This window comes from Cervus canadensis, chromosome 15 (assembly GCF_019320065.1).
Source record: "Cervus canadensis isolate Bull #8, Minnesota chromosome 15, ASM1932006v1, whole genome shotgun sequence".
Classification (NCBI taxonomy): domain Eukaryota; kingdom Metazoa; phylum Chordata; class Mammalia; order Artiodactyla; family Cervidae; genus Cervus; species Cervus canadensis.
In genome coordinates, this window is record NC_057400.1 from 72,393,597 (window position 1) to 72,411,186 (window position 17,590).

Consider the following 17,590-nt stretch of genomic DNA (forward strand, 5'->3'; position numbering starts at 1 on the left):
TATAGTGCTATTCAAATGACCTATTTCATACTATGTATGTTGTGGTAGTTTGTGCTTTTTGAGGAATTGATACATTTTGTCTACAGTGCATATTTATGTGTATAGAATTATTCATAGATTTTCTTATTATCCTCCAAATGACTGCAGTGTGTTTTATGATATCTCCTATGTCATTCCTAGTATTGGTGATTTGTGTACCAACACACACACATGCATATATACATAGTCTTGTTAGAGATTTTTCAATTTTATTGATTTGTTTTCCAGAGAATCAACACTTTGTATAGATTTCTTTGCTGTTTTTATCTTTTCCAATTTCTTGGAATTTTATCAATTCAAAATAATTCTGGGATGACTGTTCTTTTCTATCTGCACTTGGAAAAAATGTTGTACCCCTTCCTTCTGGCCTCCATGGTTTCTAATGATGAATGGGTGTCCTAATGGTCTCCCAGGTCTCCGCTGCACTGCGCTTGCTGGGAGAAAGGTAACTTTTTGCTGCTTCCCACATGGCATACCTGGCACCACGCTGGGAGTCAGATCTTTTTACCATCAGCTAAGGATGAAAGTCCCAGCTACCTACCTCACATTTTCAAACCCACCCCAGTAGGGTTTTTGGTTTGTTTGTTCGTGCCCACTGGCATTTCCCAGATGCCAAATTCTTCAGCACTCAGTGTATAACACTACACAAAAGGAAAGACCCAAGAAACTTAGCACTATATTACTTCTCAATTCCAATTCCTAAGGCTCCTATCCAGTCTGTCTCCTTTGCTCCATCTTTCAGAGTTAGATCTATAATGCTCAGCGTTTTTAGCTGTTTTTGGAGGGAAGAATGGAAAGAAATTTGTCTAACGCATCTTACCTGAATCCAGAGCCTTAAGTTCATTTTTATTTAAGCAAAGTGAATATGGTTTTTATGTCCACATTTTTCACCAGAAAAGCTTCTCAACCATATTTTCTATTTCAAATGCCTTTTAATTGCAAGTAACAATTTTTAAAATTATTGTTTTAAATGAAGTAAAGTTATTTTACACATTTATATAAGTTACAGGAGTACTATATAGTGCTTTGCAACTTCTAAAGATTATACTCCATTTATAGTTATTAGAAATATTGGCTATATTCCCCATGTTGTACAATAATACTTATAGTTTATTTTATACCATTTAGTTCTTATCTCTTATTCTCTTCATGGGCTGTGCTTTCCTTTTTCTTTTCATGCCTTTCATGACATTCACATTCACAGTCAAACATTGTAAATTTTGATTTTTTGTGTGCTGAATACTTTTGTATTCCTATATTACTCTTGATTTTTTTTTCCTTTCTGGGACACAGTTAAGTTGATTGATACAGTTTGAGCACTTCATTACTTGTTTTTAGTACCCACACAAAGTCTAAGGCTAATTCTCACCACTACTGAAGCAAGAACCTTCTTAGAACTCTAACCGATGCCCTATTAATCACATGATTTTCTGCTCTGGCTTTTGGGATCAAGCAGTATACTGAAATCTGTTTAGGGTCCAGGCGCCCTTTTCCACGATTTTTTTCAGATGCTTATACCATACTTTGGTTAGTTTTCTCATGTGCATGAACTAACTGATGAGTACACAGCTGAATCCTGGACCGCTCCCCGTGAAGACTTCTCCTTCTATCTGTGCAGCTCTCTCCTCTTGGGCTCGGCTTTATTAGCCCACACTGCCTTGCTGACTCTTGAGGTCCGATTCTGTTCAGTCTACTCAGGTCCACCACCAGGTTCTCCTTGGTTCCCCACCTTGGTACTCTATTCTAAACCCCTTCTCCAGGTGGTAATCTGGGACAACCGTAGGGCTCGAGTTGTTATTGTTTTTATCCCTACTTCTCGGGAGTCACTGTACTTCAGTGCTTTGTTGACTACTGTCTTGATAGTAATTGTTGCATGTGTTTTTCTGTATTTTTTTTTTTTTGATGTTTCATGAAGGTGGATAAATCTAATTCTTATTACTTCATTTTGGCAATGAAAGTCTGAAAGAGTTTTAACCCTGGATACAAATCCCATTTAAATATTAACAGAGTAACAGACCTCCCAAAAAAGAAGCAGTAGGCACTGACAAGGCATTCACAGAGTTCAGCCTTGTGTTCTCAGAGCTCTTCACACATCCATGCATCAATTGGGATGAAAATCAAAACTTGAGATGGAAATTCTTGAGACGAGGATGCTAAATTTCTGACTGTGTAAAGATCAGGGGGTAAAAAGAAGTTCAGTGTATGTGTTTCAAGCTGATTTTTTTTTTCTTTTGCAAAGAATCATATATCATAAGGCTCTTAGACACATTTCAAAAAAACTGAGCTCAGATAAAAAAGGTTTCCAAGGTATCAATTTATAGGAATAACTTTCTGAAAACTTTTTTTGTTCCAAAAGGGTTACCAAAACTCAAACCCACAGCTTCTGACTTTCCACCCAAAATCAAACAGGGAAAACAAAAAGAAATGTTCCTAGAGAAGGCAAGAGGTGAGAAATATAAAAATAAATGTATCCATTTGTTCACTTATTATCCATGTATTTGTGCCTATTAAGTATTAATCTATTAGAGGACAGGGCCTATATAAATACGTTTGGTTTGGGAAGGAAAACTTCTTATCACTTCAGCCTTTTCTACTTTGTGGTCACTAGGATATCCACCCAAATTTTTATCCCTAACCATGTTCCCTGACAGTCTGCGTGTTACAACCACACTACTTGTCATCTTTCCCTAGGGTCTGGCCCACAAGTCGCAATCTTAAGTCTCCTAAAGTTCTAACAGACACCCCTCAGGCCTGGGACTATGCAACGCTTTTATTGCTTCTAAGCCTAGACTTGGAGTGATGAAGGGGCTTTCCTAAAGTAGAAAGCATGAGGATCAAGTGGGGAAGGGGCCTGAACAGGGGTGTGTGTGCTGTGTGCTAAGTTGCCTAAGTTGTGTCCAATTCTTTGGGACCTTAGAGACTGTAGCACACCAGGCTCCTCTGTCCATAGGATTCTCCAGGCAAGAAAACTGGAGTGGGTTGCCATGCTCTCCTCCAGGGGATCTTCCTGACCCAGGGATCGAACCCACACCTCTATGTCTCCTACACTGACAGGTGGGTTCTTTACCACTAATGCCATCTGGAAGCCTGAGCAGCAATGGCAAAGAACAAATAATTGTTCTGCCTCCACAAAGCACACTTTTTTTTCCAAAACTTGAAAGCTATCTTTGGATAAAGTCTTCCTTTCTAAGGAGAGAGGACTTATTTTTCCTTATTGCTGTCTATTTGGTTTCTTGTTTCAGTGATCAGTTCAGTTCAGTCACTCAGTCATGTCCAACTCTTTGCAACCCCATGGACTGTAGGACGCCAGACCTCCCTGTCCATCACCAACACCTGGAGCTTGCTCAAACTTATGTCCGTTGAGTTGATGATACCATCCAACCATCTCATCCTCTGTCTTCCCCTTCTCCTCCTGCCCTCAATCTTTCCCAGCATCAGGGTCTTTTCCAATGAGTCAGTTCTTTGCATCAGGAGGCCAAAGTATTGGAGCTTCAGCTTAAGCATCAGTCCTTCCAATGAATACTCAGGACTGATTTACTTTAGGATTGACTGGTTTGATCTCCTTACACTCCAAGGGACTCTCGGGAGTCTTCTCCAACACTACAGCTCAAAAGCATCAATTCTTCAACACTCAGCTTTCTTTATAGACCAACTCATATCCATAAATGACTACTGGGAAAACCGTCGTTTTGACTATGCAGACCTTTTTTGGCAAAGTAATGTCTCTGCTTTTTAGTATTAAAAAGCTTGTTTGAGTCATAGTGGGGAATTTATCTAAAAATATTAGGGCAAAATGGAAACTCACTATTTTCCAGTTGGATTTTAACCAAGGGGAAAAGTGCTATGAATATACGATTCTGTGTTTTCCAAACTTATCAGGCCCCTGTGACGATGGAAAGGAATCATGAGCCCATATGGTGAACTTACTACCATTGCTTTTGCTTCTGGAGAATTGGGAGGTACAACAGTGCACTGTTTATAAAATGCAGTCAACTGAGGCATCTCTAACTTTCCAGAACTCTAAATCTTAGAGTAAAAGAAAGAAAAAGTGAAGTTGCACCTAGCCCAGACCAGCTGTTCCTCTTCATGGCCAGATTATTCACACAGAAAGTGAAAAATATCACCAGGCTCCTGGGTGTGCCATCTGTCACCAGCCCAGCATGCAACTGTGAGGAAGCCCCTGCCAGAGGCCTTGCTTTTCTGCACCTTCTCGGCAAGGTGATGCCCATGTTCACCATACTACTGCTTTAGTCCTGTGTGCTAGGGCCTCATGTATGCCTTGTCTAGTGCTTTAAAGTAGTAGCATAAAAAATTCAGAAACTTCAAAACTAGGACACATATTATTTGTACTGGAAAGAAATTTGCCTACATCACTACTCAGGGTTTCTAGTTACTTGTATCCCACATATAAACTTCATTTTAGTGGAACTTCTCTGGTCCAAAGTTACCCCTTAACTATCATCTGTGGTTTTGTTGTTGTTGTTGTTGTTTTCCTATCTTACACTGCAATTCTTTCCTCCAGGAGGGAGGCTCCTGCCCCAGCATCTGGGGCAACAGAGCAAGACACTCTCCACATCCACATGAGCATCATATCAGCCTGTCTCATTCCAGACACAGCAATCCAGGCTTTCCTACCTGCATGCCCACATTGGTGTCACAGCCTGCTGTCACCCACTCACCCAGCTCCATCTGGGCAACTTCAGGCATGCACTGGGGACAGTATAGCCCAATAAAGGGAACCAACATACTCTGGCTCCAGACACACCTGAGATCAAACCCAAATTCAGTCCCAGTTCTGGCTAACTGGCATTATCTCTCAAATCTCACTTTCTTTAGTTAAATATGGTATTTGTATGAATGATTGAGGGATTTTTGAGAATTAAAAGAGATATTGTGCATCTAATGAGTACAATATCCTATAATATTAATTTCCTCCGCGTCCCTCTTCTGAAATAAGTATAGGAACCAATTCTATTTTGCCTTTCAGCTACAACAATTGGCAGCAGCTTCCCACTGCTCTGCTTTGAAGGATCCTGAGGCTGCATATGAATTCGTTGGGAAAGAATGCATGTCTGCATGGTTAAGGGTATGTGAGAGGATGGTGAGCCTGTCACTCACCATTCCTGGAGGAGACTGTTCCCTGAGGGCAAAGATCAGGTATATTTAACTCTGCTCCTCACTACTGAGCACACTGTAGCAAACTGTGTCAGCTGACTCCTTACATGATTGAACTGGAGGCTGACTGAAGTAATGTGTCAATGGATGTATGGATAGACAGATGAGCAGATGATGGGTAAATTAATGAATACTCATGCATGCTGCTGTTTTCTCCTACCTGCTTCTGGCATCTGGATTTTTTAAACATCAATGGATTCTTGCCTTCATAATGTCATTGCATGTGATAACTAAGATACTCCAGAGGAAACTGCTCACTAGTACCCTGGGCTGCGTCTGTCCAAGTTTTGTCAGCTCAGGGCCTTGTCTCTGAGCCCAAAGGACACTTATCAGGGAAAACATGAGGTGAAAATAACTTTGATACTGATAATAATGAGTGGAACCATTTCTTCAACTCAGCTTTGTTGTTGCTCTGGGTAGACGTTTGTATTTACGACCTGCAAATGGAAGGAAAATTATCAAATATTGCATTATTAGAGCTATACCTGACCCCAGCTGGACCAGGTGGAGAAAACGAATTTGGCTTAAATAACTTCAGTCCAGTGGCTCCCGACTCTAATCTCTGCCAGGTCGGTGGTTATTGCGGGTGGGGTGTTGTCTTATTTACTACGGCAATTGTCTTGCGGTTTCTCACTGTTCACTGAACCGAGTGTGAGCAGGGAAGCTAGAAGAAAACTCTAGGAGCCTTAGGACCTGCGTACATATTTATTCTCTCTGGGCTAGTGCAGCAGCTGTAGCAGCAGCAGACATGCTGCATTCTCTCCTCTCGTGGTTGATCCAGAGGACCCAGCCATAATGCAGCCTCACTGTCATAACATCAGCCATAACGTAGCCCCAGCACAGCCTCCAGGGCTTTTTCAGGTGGAGCTTACATATGCTTACAGAACAAAAGTAGCCCATGGCCAAGCAGATAGCTCAGGATGTGCTTGGGCAGTGCTATAAGTGACCTTAGCTGTTACATAATCATTATTTACAAAACGTGGGGCAAGAGATCCTGACCACCACCATCTTGGCTGACTTGCTCTTTCCCTACAGGAGGAGTGAAAGATAAAGCTTCCTTGGCCTCATCCCTGAAGATTCTGATTCTCAGGATCTGTATATTTAACAAGCTCCCAGGTAACTCTGATGCATAGCCAGAACCAGAACCTACTCTATTTATATCTACAAGCTTCAAAACCCTAGTTCTGGGGAGAGGAAACATCTTCCCTGCACAACACAGCCTAATCAGCTGTCTGCACACAAATCCCTTAGGATGGCATGTAGGGGTTGGGCAATTCCCAGATGTGGCAAATCTTGGCCATTATCCACCACCAGTCCATGCATCCCATGCACTCTTGTCCTCATGTGGGTCTGATCCTGGCTACCTCTCTGTGCAGACCTCTAGTCCTCACCTGTAACATTTAGCCTGTGCTACTAAGTGGGATAAATTGCTGCCATCTGGGACCCTATGTTTATATGCTAGTTTTCTCCCACACAAGGGAGCCAGTTTCCTGCAGTTTCCTTTAATATGGATATTTCTCTTTTGATAAATGTTTCCCCTGGGGACTTACTATCTCTTCTGCCTGCACACATCTCAGAAACCCACAGTGGCAAGAACACACCCATGGAGAGAATATTTTTACAAGCCCTGGGGCAGCAGCCATAATAAATTATCTCCTCTTCTGTCAGAGTTCAATATGAAAACTCTTCTGAGGACAGGGATTTTTGCAGCCTTTTGTTTGACCAGATGGCAGTAGGGCCCCACTTGGAAAGTGACTGTGCTGATGCCCATCTGGTGATTTCAAGGAGAGAAGAGTGGCCCAACGAAGGCCAGCAGGTCCAAGGACCCAGAAATGAACACAGGTCTCCAACACCAGGAGGTGACATTGGTCAGGGTTAAGTCAGAGACTGGGTGTGCTGAAAACTCGCAAAGCAGCAGAGCCCAGGGTCAACATAGCTATAGAGCTTAGCCACAAAGTGGCAGAGAAGTGTGGACAGGACATGATGCAGCAGATGAAACTCTGGCATGGAGGTCTATCATGAAGTGGAGGTGGCGGCAAGACCAGATAGGGAATGTGGAGGTCCCAGCATGGGGCAAGATGTCAAAATTCATTCTGATAACCTCAGGATGGGGTGTTTTACACTGGTGTGGACCTGCAGGAGTTATGGTAGGGGCAACTACAGCCAAGTTTGGGAAAGAGCAGGTATAAAGGTAGTCAGTCAGGGCAAAGGGAATAGGGGAAGAGACCCAGGCCTAGGGGTGAATTTTTTGAGCAGATCTCAGTCTGGGCAGGACTTGAAGTGTGAAACTGGACCAGTACTTAAAAGTCTGCATGAAAGCCCAATGAAAAATCTGAATACAAAGTGAGTGAAGCCATTCATGATTTCTCTCATTCTATATCATCGTAGCATATCTTTCTCCATATTTTTCCTTTTAACCTATTTCCACCAGCCATTCTTATAAGCAGCACATAGTTGCTGCTGCTGAAAAGTTGCTGCTGCTTTCAGTCATGTCTGACTCTTTGTGACCCTGTGGACTGTAGCCCACCAGGCTCCTCTGTCCATGGGATCTCCCAGGCAAGAATACTGGAGTGGGTTGTCATTTCCTTCTCCAGGGCATCTTCCCAAACCAGGGGTCAAAGCTGGGTCTCTTGCATCTGTTGCACTGGCAAGCAGATTCTTTCTCACTAGCGCCACCTGGGAAACCCCAGCACATAGTTGGGTCTGACCGTCTGACCATCTCTGGTTTTCTCCCTCAACACTTATCTGTCACAAACCATCTCTCTTCAGGGAGTCCAGTTACATGTATGTTAGGCTGCTTGAGGTCTTCCCTGGTGGCTCAAATGATAAAGGACACACCTGCCAATGCAGGAGTTGCAAAAGATGCAGTTTCAACCCCTGGGTTGGAAAGATTTCCTGGAGAAGTAAGTGGCAATGCTCCAGTATTCTTGCCTGGAAAACTCCATGGAAAGAGGAGCCTGTTACGGTCCATGGGGTTGCGAAGAGTCAGACATGACAGCCAGCATGCACTAGGCTGCTTGAACCTGACTTTCAATCACTGATACCTTTTTTATTCTTGAATTGTGTTTCTATGTCTCCTTTTGCATATTCCAGCGTTTTCCTTAATGTTTACATTCTTTTCTTCCCACCATATTTAATGCTATTAATCTCATCCAGTGTACTTTTTTTTTTTTTACTTCAAACATTGTAGTTTTAAACTCTAGAAGTTTAATTTGGGTGTTTGTAATGTCTTTCATATCTCCTTTAAACCATTTTGCCATATGAAATAAAGTTGTAATTACTGCTTAGTAAAATTGTCTGTTAATTCTAATATCTATATCAGTTTTGGGTCAGTTTTGCTTGATTGACTTTTTTCTTCTTACTGTGGGTTTGTATTTCCTTGATTGTTTGTATCCAGGGTGAATTCAAATTCTGCTGAATATCATTATTTTTACATATTTTTATCACTGTTCTTCCTGAGATTGCTTGTGTGTGTGTGTGCGTCTGTGTAAGTTACTTGGAAAGCTTATTTTATTCCTGGTTTGGTTTTAAGGTTTGTGAGACAGGACAGAAGTGATGCTCTGTCTGGAGTTAACTATCCCTGTTATTAAGACATCATCTTTCTGAGCTCCCCATGGGAACTTACTCAGTGCCCCATGAATTATGGGTTTTCTGGTTTGGCGAGAGGGAACAGACAATGGTAGCATGTCCTCTTGTCTGTTAGGCCAGCCTTTTCATCGTTTCTGACTAGTCTTCTCACATGAATGTATGCGCCTGCACTCTTTTGAACAATCAGGCTGAACTCTCTGTGTATCTTCACAATTCTCTTTCCCAGCAGCCCTCTCATCTATGCGCTCTGTCCCATGAACTCCAGCTCTAGTTGCCTCCTTGGATCTGTAGCACAGTCTCCTCAACTCAGGGAGACATCTGTACTCTGCATCAACTCCCTTTTTCTCCCCCAACACCTGGAAGCTTTCCAGAGAAGTGAACTGTGGCTGTCAGAAGGCTCTTCTCATCTGGTTTTCATTTGCCAGGGAACCCTGTCCTTCTTTGCTTAATATCTTGTGTCTTAAGCCTGTTACTTCACATATTTGGTCCATTTGTTGCTCTTGTTCCTGACAGGAGGATAAATCTGGTTCCTCTTACTTTATCTGGGCTAGAGGCAGAAATCCCAGAGCATCACTTCTACATTGTAATTCTTGATATGTTTATGTGCCACTAGAACATGTCAGTGAAACTCTCACTTAAGTTTATGTTCTGTATCCAAATAAAAGTAGGAACTATCATTCACTTAACATCTGCTGTGTGACAGGCATCAGTGTATTATTTCTAATTCCTATAGGAAACCCTGAAATGTAAACATTGCTATCTTCACTTTATGATGAGAAAACAGGGCCCAACAACCACTGTGTCAGTGGTAGGACTTAAGAGCTGATTTACCTGGATTACTGTGAGTTTGAAAGGAGGCTTCCTTTTCTACATAGGTTACTGAGTTGTGAGAAACCATCATTCTGAATACCTTTTGCTCTGTGACACAGGGCACCAGCTTTAAACCAAATTGCCAATAGTCTACAAGTAGACTCCAAGACAGAATCTGTAGTTACCAAGGAACCTGCTTCTAGATACACCCTTGATAAAATGAAGATTAAAACTCTCCTCTCGCTGGTGGCCTGGGGCCCAGACAGGAGCAGCACACAGAGATAGCTGCTTCTCCCAGGGGTCAGGGATCCTTGGCAAGATTGATTTGATACAGCTGCCAGAGGCCCAAACTCCACATACACTTAATGGGTCTGACTCTGTCAGATAAAAGTCAGCTACCTGCCTTGTCTAGTATGCACCCCCTGAATGATGAAGCCAATGGGCTCCTGCCACTTAGGGGGACATCTGAATCTAACAGGTCTCCAGGATGGCTGTGACTTGGGAAAGTCAATTCCTCTCACCTCCCCATTTTTGTGAGCTAATTGTCTATAGGGAGATTGACAGTTGCTCCCCATGCTGCAGACAATTTCTGACCATCAGCTCGATATTAGAGCCCTAGGCCCAGGTGGACCTCTTTTAAGGAGAGGCCCCTGGGTGAGGGGCCAGTGGATCAAGCTCCCAGCTCAGTCTCTAGGCTTAAATTTCCTGTCTAAATATAAAGAATAAGAAGGTCTGTCTTGCCCACTTTGTTTAATGGTCAAGAAGTTTAATGAGATGTTTACTTATTCCTTCATTTATTCTACAAGTATTTACCCAGTCCTATGGCTTTTCAGGAGAAAGAAATGGCAACCCACTTTAGTATTCTTGCCTGGGAAATCCCATGAACAGAGAAGCCTACCGAGCTACAGTCCATGGGGTTGTGAAAGAGTCAGATATGATTTAGCGCCTAAACCAGAACTTCTCTAAATGCTGTGAACACAGAGCAGAGAAGTCATAGCTGAGTTCTGATCAGTGGGAGCTCACAGCTGAGGGAGGCATGGAGCAGGACGTTGACTATATTTTGCAATGTGATCTGGGCCATGTGGCACGGGGTGAAGGGGATTATGATGAGCAAAAGGAGCTCCAGCAAGAACACAGAAATCCAGTGATAATCGTGGAGGGCTGCCTCCAGGAGGCGACATGAGCTGACCATGGAAGAAAGACAGAATTAGCAAGAGGAAGAGACTGAGTCAGAAGTGATGGGCTGCACAGTCATAAAGGTCTCCCAAAGCTGTAACACGTCCAAAGGCTCTTTTCCTTCTCTTCTTTCTCTCCATCCTCAGCAGCTTGCTCAGTTTCCCCTGTTGGAATAGGACAAAGTTACAGAGATCTCAGATAAGAGTAATAGTCAACTAAAAAATGGAACCCACAATCTATCATGGTCATTATCTCACCAGAGTTTAACAGCTTTACCTGTGGAAATCCAGTCACCACTGATTTTATTATTCCTCTTTCACTGTAGGATCTTGTTTTTCTGAATAACATAGAACAAAGATATTTATAGGCAGAAGGGCCTAAGAAATCATCTCTTTCACTTTTATTTTGGGTATAGAAAGTTATTCTACAATATTTCTGCCAGACCATCACACTGACCCAGTTCACAACCCTACCCCGACAAAGAAGACTCTACTTTGAATTACCTCCTGGTGAGAAAATTTGCCTCCTATATTTGCAGTCTATATGTCCCAGTTCTATATTTTGGTATCACAAAGCATATGTGTGTGTGTGTGTGTGTGTGTATACACACACACATATATATATATATATATATATATATATATTATATATATATATATATATATATATATATTTGTTCTTTCCACATGACAGGCTGGGAAACATCACTGCATTTTGTTCAACAGCTATTTATCAATTGTCGGTGATTTTCCAGGTGCTGGGGTAACTGAGACAGGAGGAGCAGTAGGTAGTGCTCTGAAGGCTGGTCTTCTTTATTTAATGGTTTCTAAGCTTTCTCTTTATCCATGAAGTTGACACTTCTGATGTCTGTCACACCCCTCATAGCCTCACCGACTTCAGATGCAGGTGCAGTGGATGGTTCCATGGGAGCTAAAATTTATCTCGTGCTTTGTCCTTCCTTGCGCTCTTAACAAGACTTGACGGGTGAGTCCAGATAAGGGAAGTATGTCTGCTGCAAGCTACACTCAGTGGGAGCCAGCCCAACGATAAGTGTCCTTTCTCCTGCCTTCCAGGGTACGGGGGACGGGGGGTTCCAGGAGGCATTCTGTGCGCTTCTCAGGGGTTCTAGTAAAATTGTCTCTGTACCCTCAGGAGACACATCAGTGACATACTTTATGGCTTCTTTCCTCCCCCTTTATCTCACACTCATTTCTCTCTCATTTCTGCTTCCCAGGATCACCTTCTAAATAAATTCTTCTACCTGAGTCCTTGTCTCAGGCTCTGTTTCTAGGGAACCCATGGAAGGAAGGGAGGTGGGGGATGGATGACCACCGCATTTCTACACTTTGCCCCACCAAGCCCTTCATTTCCATGTGCACCTGGCTTGAAGTTAGCTCAGGACAGTCTTGTCATGTGTATCCTCTAAACTTAGAAGGATACACCACTGTTCTCTGTCCTCCTTGGACTCCAGAAGCTTTATTTTCAGCAACATTGAAACCGTGTCACACGGTGTCTCATCCCCAGTATAATAGTCACATCTTTCAACCTTATTTTTGTGTTAGTTATGCTTTTTAGACATCTATACTTTGCACACATTCATTGTAGAAAAATACTTATTAACAATGTTTCAACTATGAGCCTAAGTGTCTTTGTCTGGAAAATGAGGTGATAAAAATCATTTAGGCAGGATTGTTTTAAAAGCAACATGTGGTTGCAGCCCAGTGCCCCGAAACCACCAAGCACTCTTCTCCCTGTCCCTTTCCTCTTTTCATCTCTGAGACTCAGGATGATGTCCTTACACCAGAGTATTACCCAGAGTAATACCCAGTGGAATGCTTAGTTAACAGAGATGACACAACCATTTTCAGAAGGCAGAAAGAAGCTATGGAAAAGGGGGAACCAGTGAAATTAAAGATGCTCCAAGTTGGAGGCTGCCTGTTTTCTTCTGAGATCCTTAGGTATTTGCCCAGTTATGTCCCAATTAAAATCAGAACATCCGTGCTTTCATCTCTTTAGTAGTAATAAAAATAAATTCTAAAAAAAAGAAAAAAGAAAATCTCAAAAGGCCAAGAAAGGTGAGAGTTTCCACACTTACAAACGAAGACCCTGAGGCTCAGAGAGGTGAAGTGATTTGTTGAACACAGCACAGCTTCTTGTCAACCTGCCTTTACCTGCCTTCAAAGGCTGACTCCTCAAAGTGCTGGCCATCACTTGGGAGATCACTCAGGCCCAGAACTGGCCTTTAGGACTCTGCTTCATAGGAAGCCCACAGGAAGTTCTTTCAGCCTCTAAGTCACAGGGGACTTTCCTTTTCCACAGAATTTATGCATGATTCTTAGGCTATGTAATGTTTATATCACATTGTTTTTTCTTTTACTTTCAGCCATTTTGGACCTTCATGTTGTATCATTTTGATTATTTTATAGAAGATATAAATGTGTGAGAAAGAACGTAGATATGTCATGAGACCATGGGGTAATAATCCTGCAGAAGGAGGCCACACAGCGGCAGACAGGAAAGGAATGGACAAGCAGTCCAGTGAAACAGGCTGACTTTGTTAACGATGGAAGGACATTCCCCTTTGAAGTATGTAGTGGTTGTGATGCAGCTAAATCTGATTCCCCAACATGAGCATGGCTTAGCACTGTGATCCAATATCATAAATGGCACTGTGGCTAACCCACAGCCCCAGATCAACTCCAGACGGAGTCTGGAGGAGATCTCTGTTCTCTCACTGTCTTCCCTGGGAAGGCTGAGTCCAGGGATTAAGTTGAATTTTTCAGCAAGTATAACCTAACTTGAAAGTAAAATGATGCACTGGTGAAAATCCAAGTTCCTTATCATTATATTGACTGAAATTATGTGAATTTAAGGAAAAAGTAAAAAGTATAGAATAAAGTAAGGAGAGAGAAAAAAGGGAGGAGGAGAAGGACTATTCCTCAGATAAACAATGTCGGACACTATAGTCTGCTTCTTGTTGGAAACGTGTATTTATTGCATACGATAGCATCATAGAATTGACCTGAACAGAGAACTTCTCCAACACTTCTCCCACCTTAAGTATGATAACATTTGGTTCAGCTCATTTCAAAAACTGGACTTCTGTGTGTCTCATTTATGGGCTCCATCACTGATGGGTATGCTCAGCTGGGTCCTTGGCTTGACTTATAGGGTTCCACTTCTTACAAGGAGGTCCTGGCAAATCTGCACTGTCATTTGAGATGTAGGATGAAGGCTTCTAGAAGTGACTATAGTGGGCTGGCTTTTGATGCAGAAGTGCTGCCTGGCAGTTTATTTAAAGAGCAGGAGGAATGGAGCCATGACAAGTATAAGCCTAAAATAAGAATCTTTTCAGATTTCCGTAAGTGATGCAATTAATGAAACCTGGGAGTGACAACACATCCAGAAATTTCATTTATGTCTCATGGTATATATGCGTGACTGGTGTGTGGGTGTGTATTACACTTTTCTGATAAAATAGGAGAGAATCTGATACCACCACAGGCTCCATGCCCACTGTGAAATGCAACTCTATAATTTAACTTCTTTCCTGTCTTCTAACGAGAGATGGGAAAGAGTCTCACCTGGCTGCTGACCTTTCCCCAATTATTCCCAGTTGTGTCACCAGCTACTTCACTACAATTCAAATCAACAAAAATACTTGAACAATTATTATGTAGAAAGCCTACACTGACAAGTTAAAAAAAATGGTTTCTCTGCTCACTGAGACGAAGGGCAGCAAGGGAGGCTGGTGGACTGCTTAACCACAGCGTGTGGCAGGAAGGAAGGAGGTGTGAGAGCTTCAGGAAAAGACAGCTGGTTCACCTGGGAGCGTGGGGGCTGGTGTTTCATAGCGGAGGTGGCACGGAGCCTGTACTGGAACGGATGGGTATGTCTGTAAGTGAAAAACAGGGAGAAATGAGATGGACAACTCCTCTGCACTATGGACCACGGTAGCAGCAAATATGTAGACATGAAAAAATTCAAGGCATATTTAAGTAACAGGAGTTATTCTGGTATTATTATACACTAGATCCAGCTTCTCCAAGTACAATAAGAACAATCTCGGCTGCTTCTTGAATGCAAGGCTTATGCTCCCCTGCTAAATATTCAGATCCAGTTCATTTCAGGTCATTAGCTCATTCATGTTCAACTCTTTGCGACCCCATGGACTGCAACACAAAAGGCTTCCCTGTCCATCACCAAATCCCAGTGCTTGCCCAAACTCAAGTCATTGATGACATCCAACCATCTCATCCTCTGTCATCCCCTTCTCCTCCTGTCTTCACAGCATAAGGGTCTTTTCCAATGAGTCAGTTCTTCGCATCAGGTGACCAAAGTATTGAAGCTTCAACTTCGCCATCAATCCTTCAAATGAATATTCAGGACTGATTTCCTTTATGATTAACTGGTTTGATTTCCTTGCAGTCCAAGGGACTCTCAAGAGTCTTCTCCAATGCCACAGTTCAAAAGCATCAATTCTCCAGTGCTCAGCTTTCTTTATGGTCCAATTCTCACATCCACACATGACTACTGGGAAAAACATAGCTTTGACTAGTTGGACTTCTATTGGCAAAGTAATGTCTCTGCTTTTTAATATGCTGTCCTGGTTGGTCATAGTTTTTCTTCCAAGGAGCAAGTGTCTTTTAATTTCATGGCTGCAGTAACCATCTGCCATGATGCTGGAGCTCAAAAAAATAAAGTCTCTCACTGTTTCCCCATCTATTTGCCATGAAGTGATGGGACCAGATGCCATGATCTAAGTTTTTTGAATGTTGTGTTTTAAGCCAGTTTTTTCACTCTCCTTTTGCACTTTCATCAAGAATCTCCTTAGTTTCTCTTCACTTTCTGCCATAAGGGTGGTGTCATCTGCATTTCTGAGGTTATTGATATATCTCCTGGCAATCTTAATTCCAGCTTGTGCTTTATCCAGCCTGGCATTTCACATGACATACTCTGCATATAAGTTGAATAAGCAGGGTGACAATATACAGCCTTGACATACTCCTTTTCCTATGTGGAACCAATCAGTTGTTCTATTTCTGGTTCTAAATGTTGCTTCTTGACCTGCATACAGGTTTCTCAGGAGGTCAGGTGGTCTGGTGTTCCTATCTCTTGAAGAAGTTTTCAGTTTGTTGTGATCCACACAGTCAAAGGTTTTGGTGTACTCAATAAAGCAGAAGTAGATGTTTTTATGGAACATTTTTGCTTTTTCTCTGAACCAATGGATGTTGGCAATTTGATCTGTGGTTCCTCTGCCTTTTCTAAATCCAGCATGAACATCTGGACGTTCTCAGTTCAGGTACTGTTGAAGCCTCACTTTAATTTTGAGCATTTCTTTGCTAGTGTGTGAGAAGAGTGCAATTTTGTGGTAGTTTGAACATTCTTTGACATTGCCTTTCTTTGAGATTGGAATGGAAACTGACCTTTTCCATTCTGTTGCCACTGCTAAGTTTTCCAAATGTGCAGGCATATTGAGTGCAGTATTTAAATAGCATCATCTTTCAGGATTTGAAATAGCTCAACTGGAATTCCATTACCTCCATTGTCTTTATTTGTAGTGATGCTTCCTAAGGCCCCCCACTTGACTTTGGATTCTAGGATATCTGGCTCTAGGTGAGTGATCACACTGTCATGGTTACCTGGGTCTTTGAGGTCTTTCTTGTATAGTTCTGTGTATTCTTGCCAACTCTTCTTAGTATTTTCTGCTTCTCTTAAGTCCATTGTGCCCATCTTTGCCTGAAATGTTCCCTTGGTATCTCTTCTTTTCTTGAGGAAATCTCCAGTCTTTCCTGTTCTATTGTTTTCCTCTGTTTCTTTGCATTTTCACTGAGGAAGGCTTTCTTATCTCTTCTTGCTAGTCTTTGGAATTCTGCTTTCAGATGAGTATATCTTTCCTTTCCTCCTTTGCCATTCACTTCTCTTCTTTTCTCAGCTAATGTATGATCTCCTCAGACAACCATTTTGCCTTTTTGCATTTCTTTTTCTTGGGGAGAGGCTTCATCACAGCCTCCTTAACAATGTCACAAACCTCATCCATAGTTCTTCAGGCACTCTGTCTATCAAATCTAATCCCTTGAATCTATTTGTTACTTCCTCTGTAAGGGATTTGATTTAGGTCATACCTGAAAGGTCTAGTGGTTTTCCCTATTTTCTTCAATTTAAGTCTGAATTTTGCAATAAGGAGTTCATGATCTGAGCCACATTCAACTCCTGGTCTTGTTTGTGCTGACTATATTAGTTAGTTCAGTCGCTCAGTCATGTTCGACCCTTCCTGAACCCATGGACCTGCTAGGCCTCCCTGTACATCACCAACTCCCAGAGTCCACCCAAACTCATGTCCATTGAGTCAGTGATGCCATCCAACCACCTCATCCTCTGTCATCCCCTTCTCCTCCTGCCCTCAATATTTCTCAGCATCAGGGTGTTTTCCAATGAGTCAGCTCTTCACATCAGGTGGCCAAAGTATTGGAGTTTCAGCTTCAGCATCAGTCCTTCCAATGAACACCCAGGACTGATCTCCTTTGGATGGACTGGTTGGATCTCCTTGCAGTCCAAGGGACTCTCAAGAGTCTTCTCCAACACCATAGTTCAAAAGCCTCAGCTCTTCGGCCCTTAGCTTTCTTAATAGTCCAACTGTCTCATCCATACATGACTACTGGAAAAACCATAGCCTTGACTAGACGGCCCTTTGTTGGCTAAGTAATGTCTTTGCTTTTTAATATGCTTTCTAGGTTGGTCACAGCTTTCCTTCCAAGGAGCATGTGTCTTTTAATTTCATGGCTGCAGTCACCATCTGCAG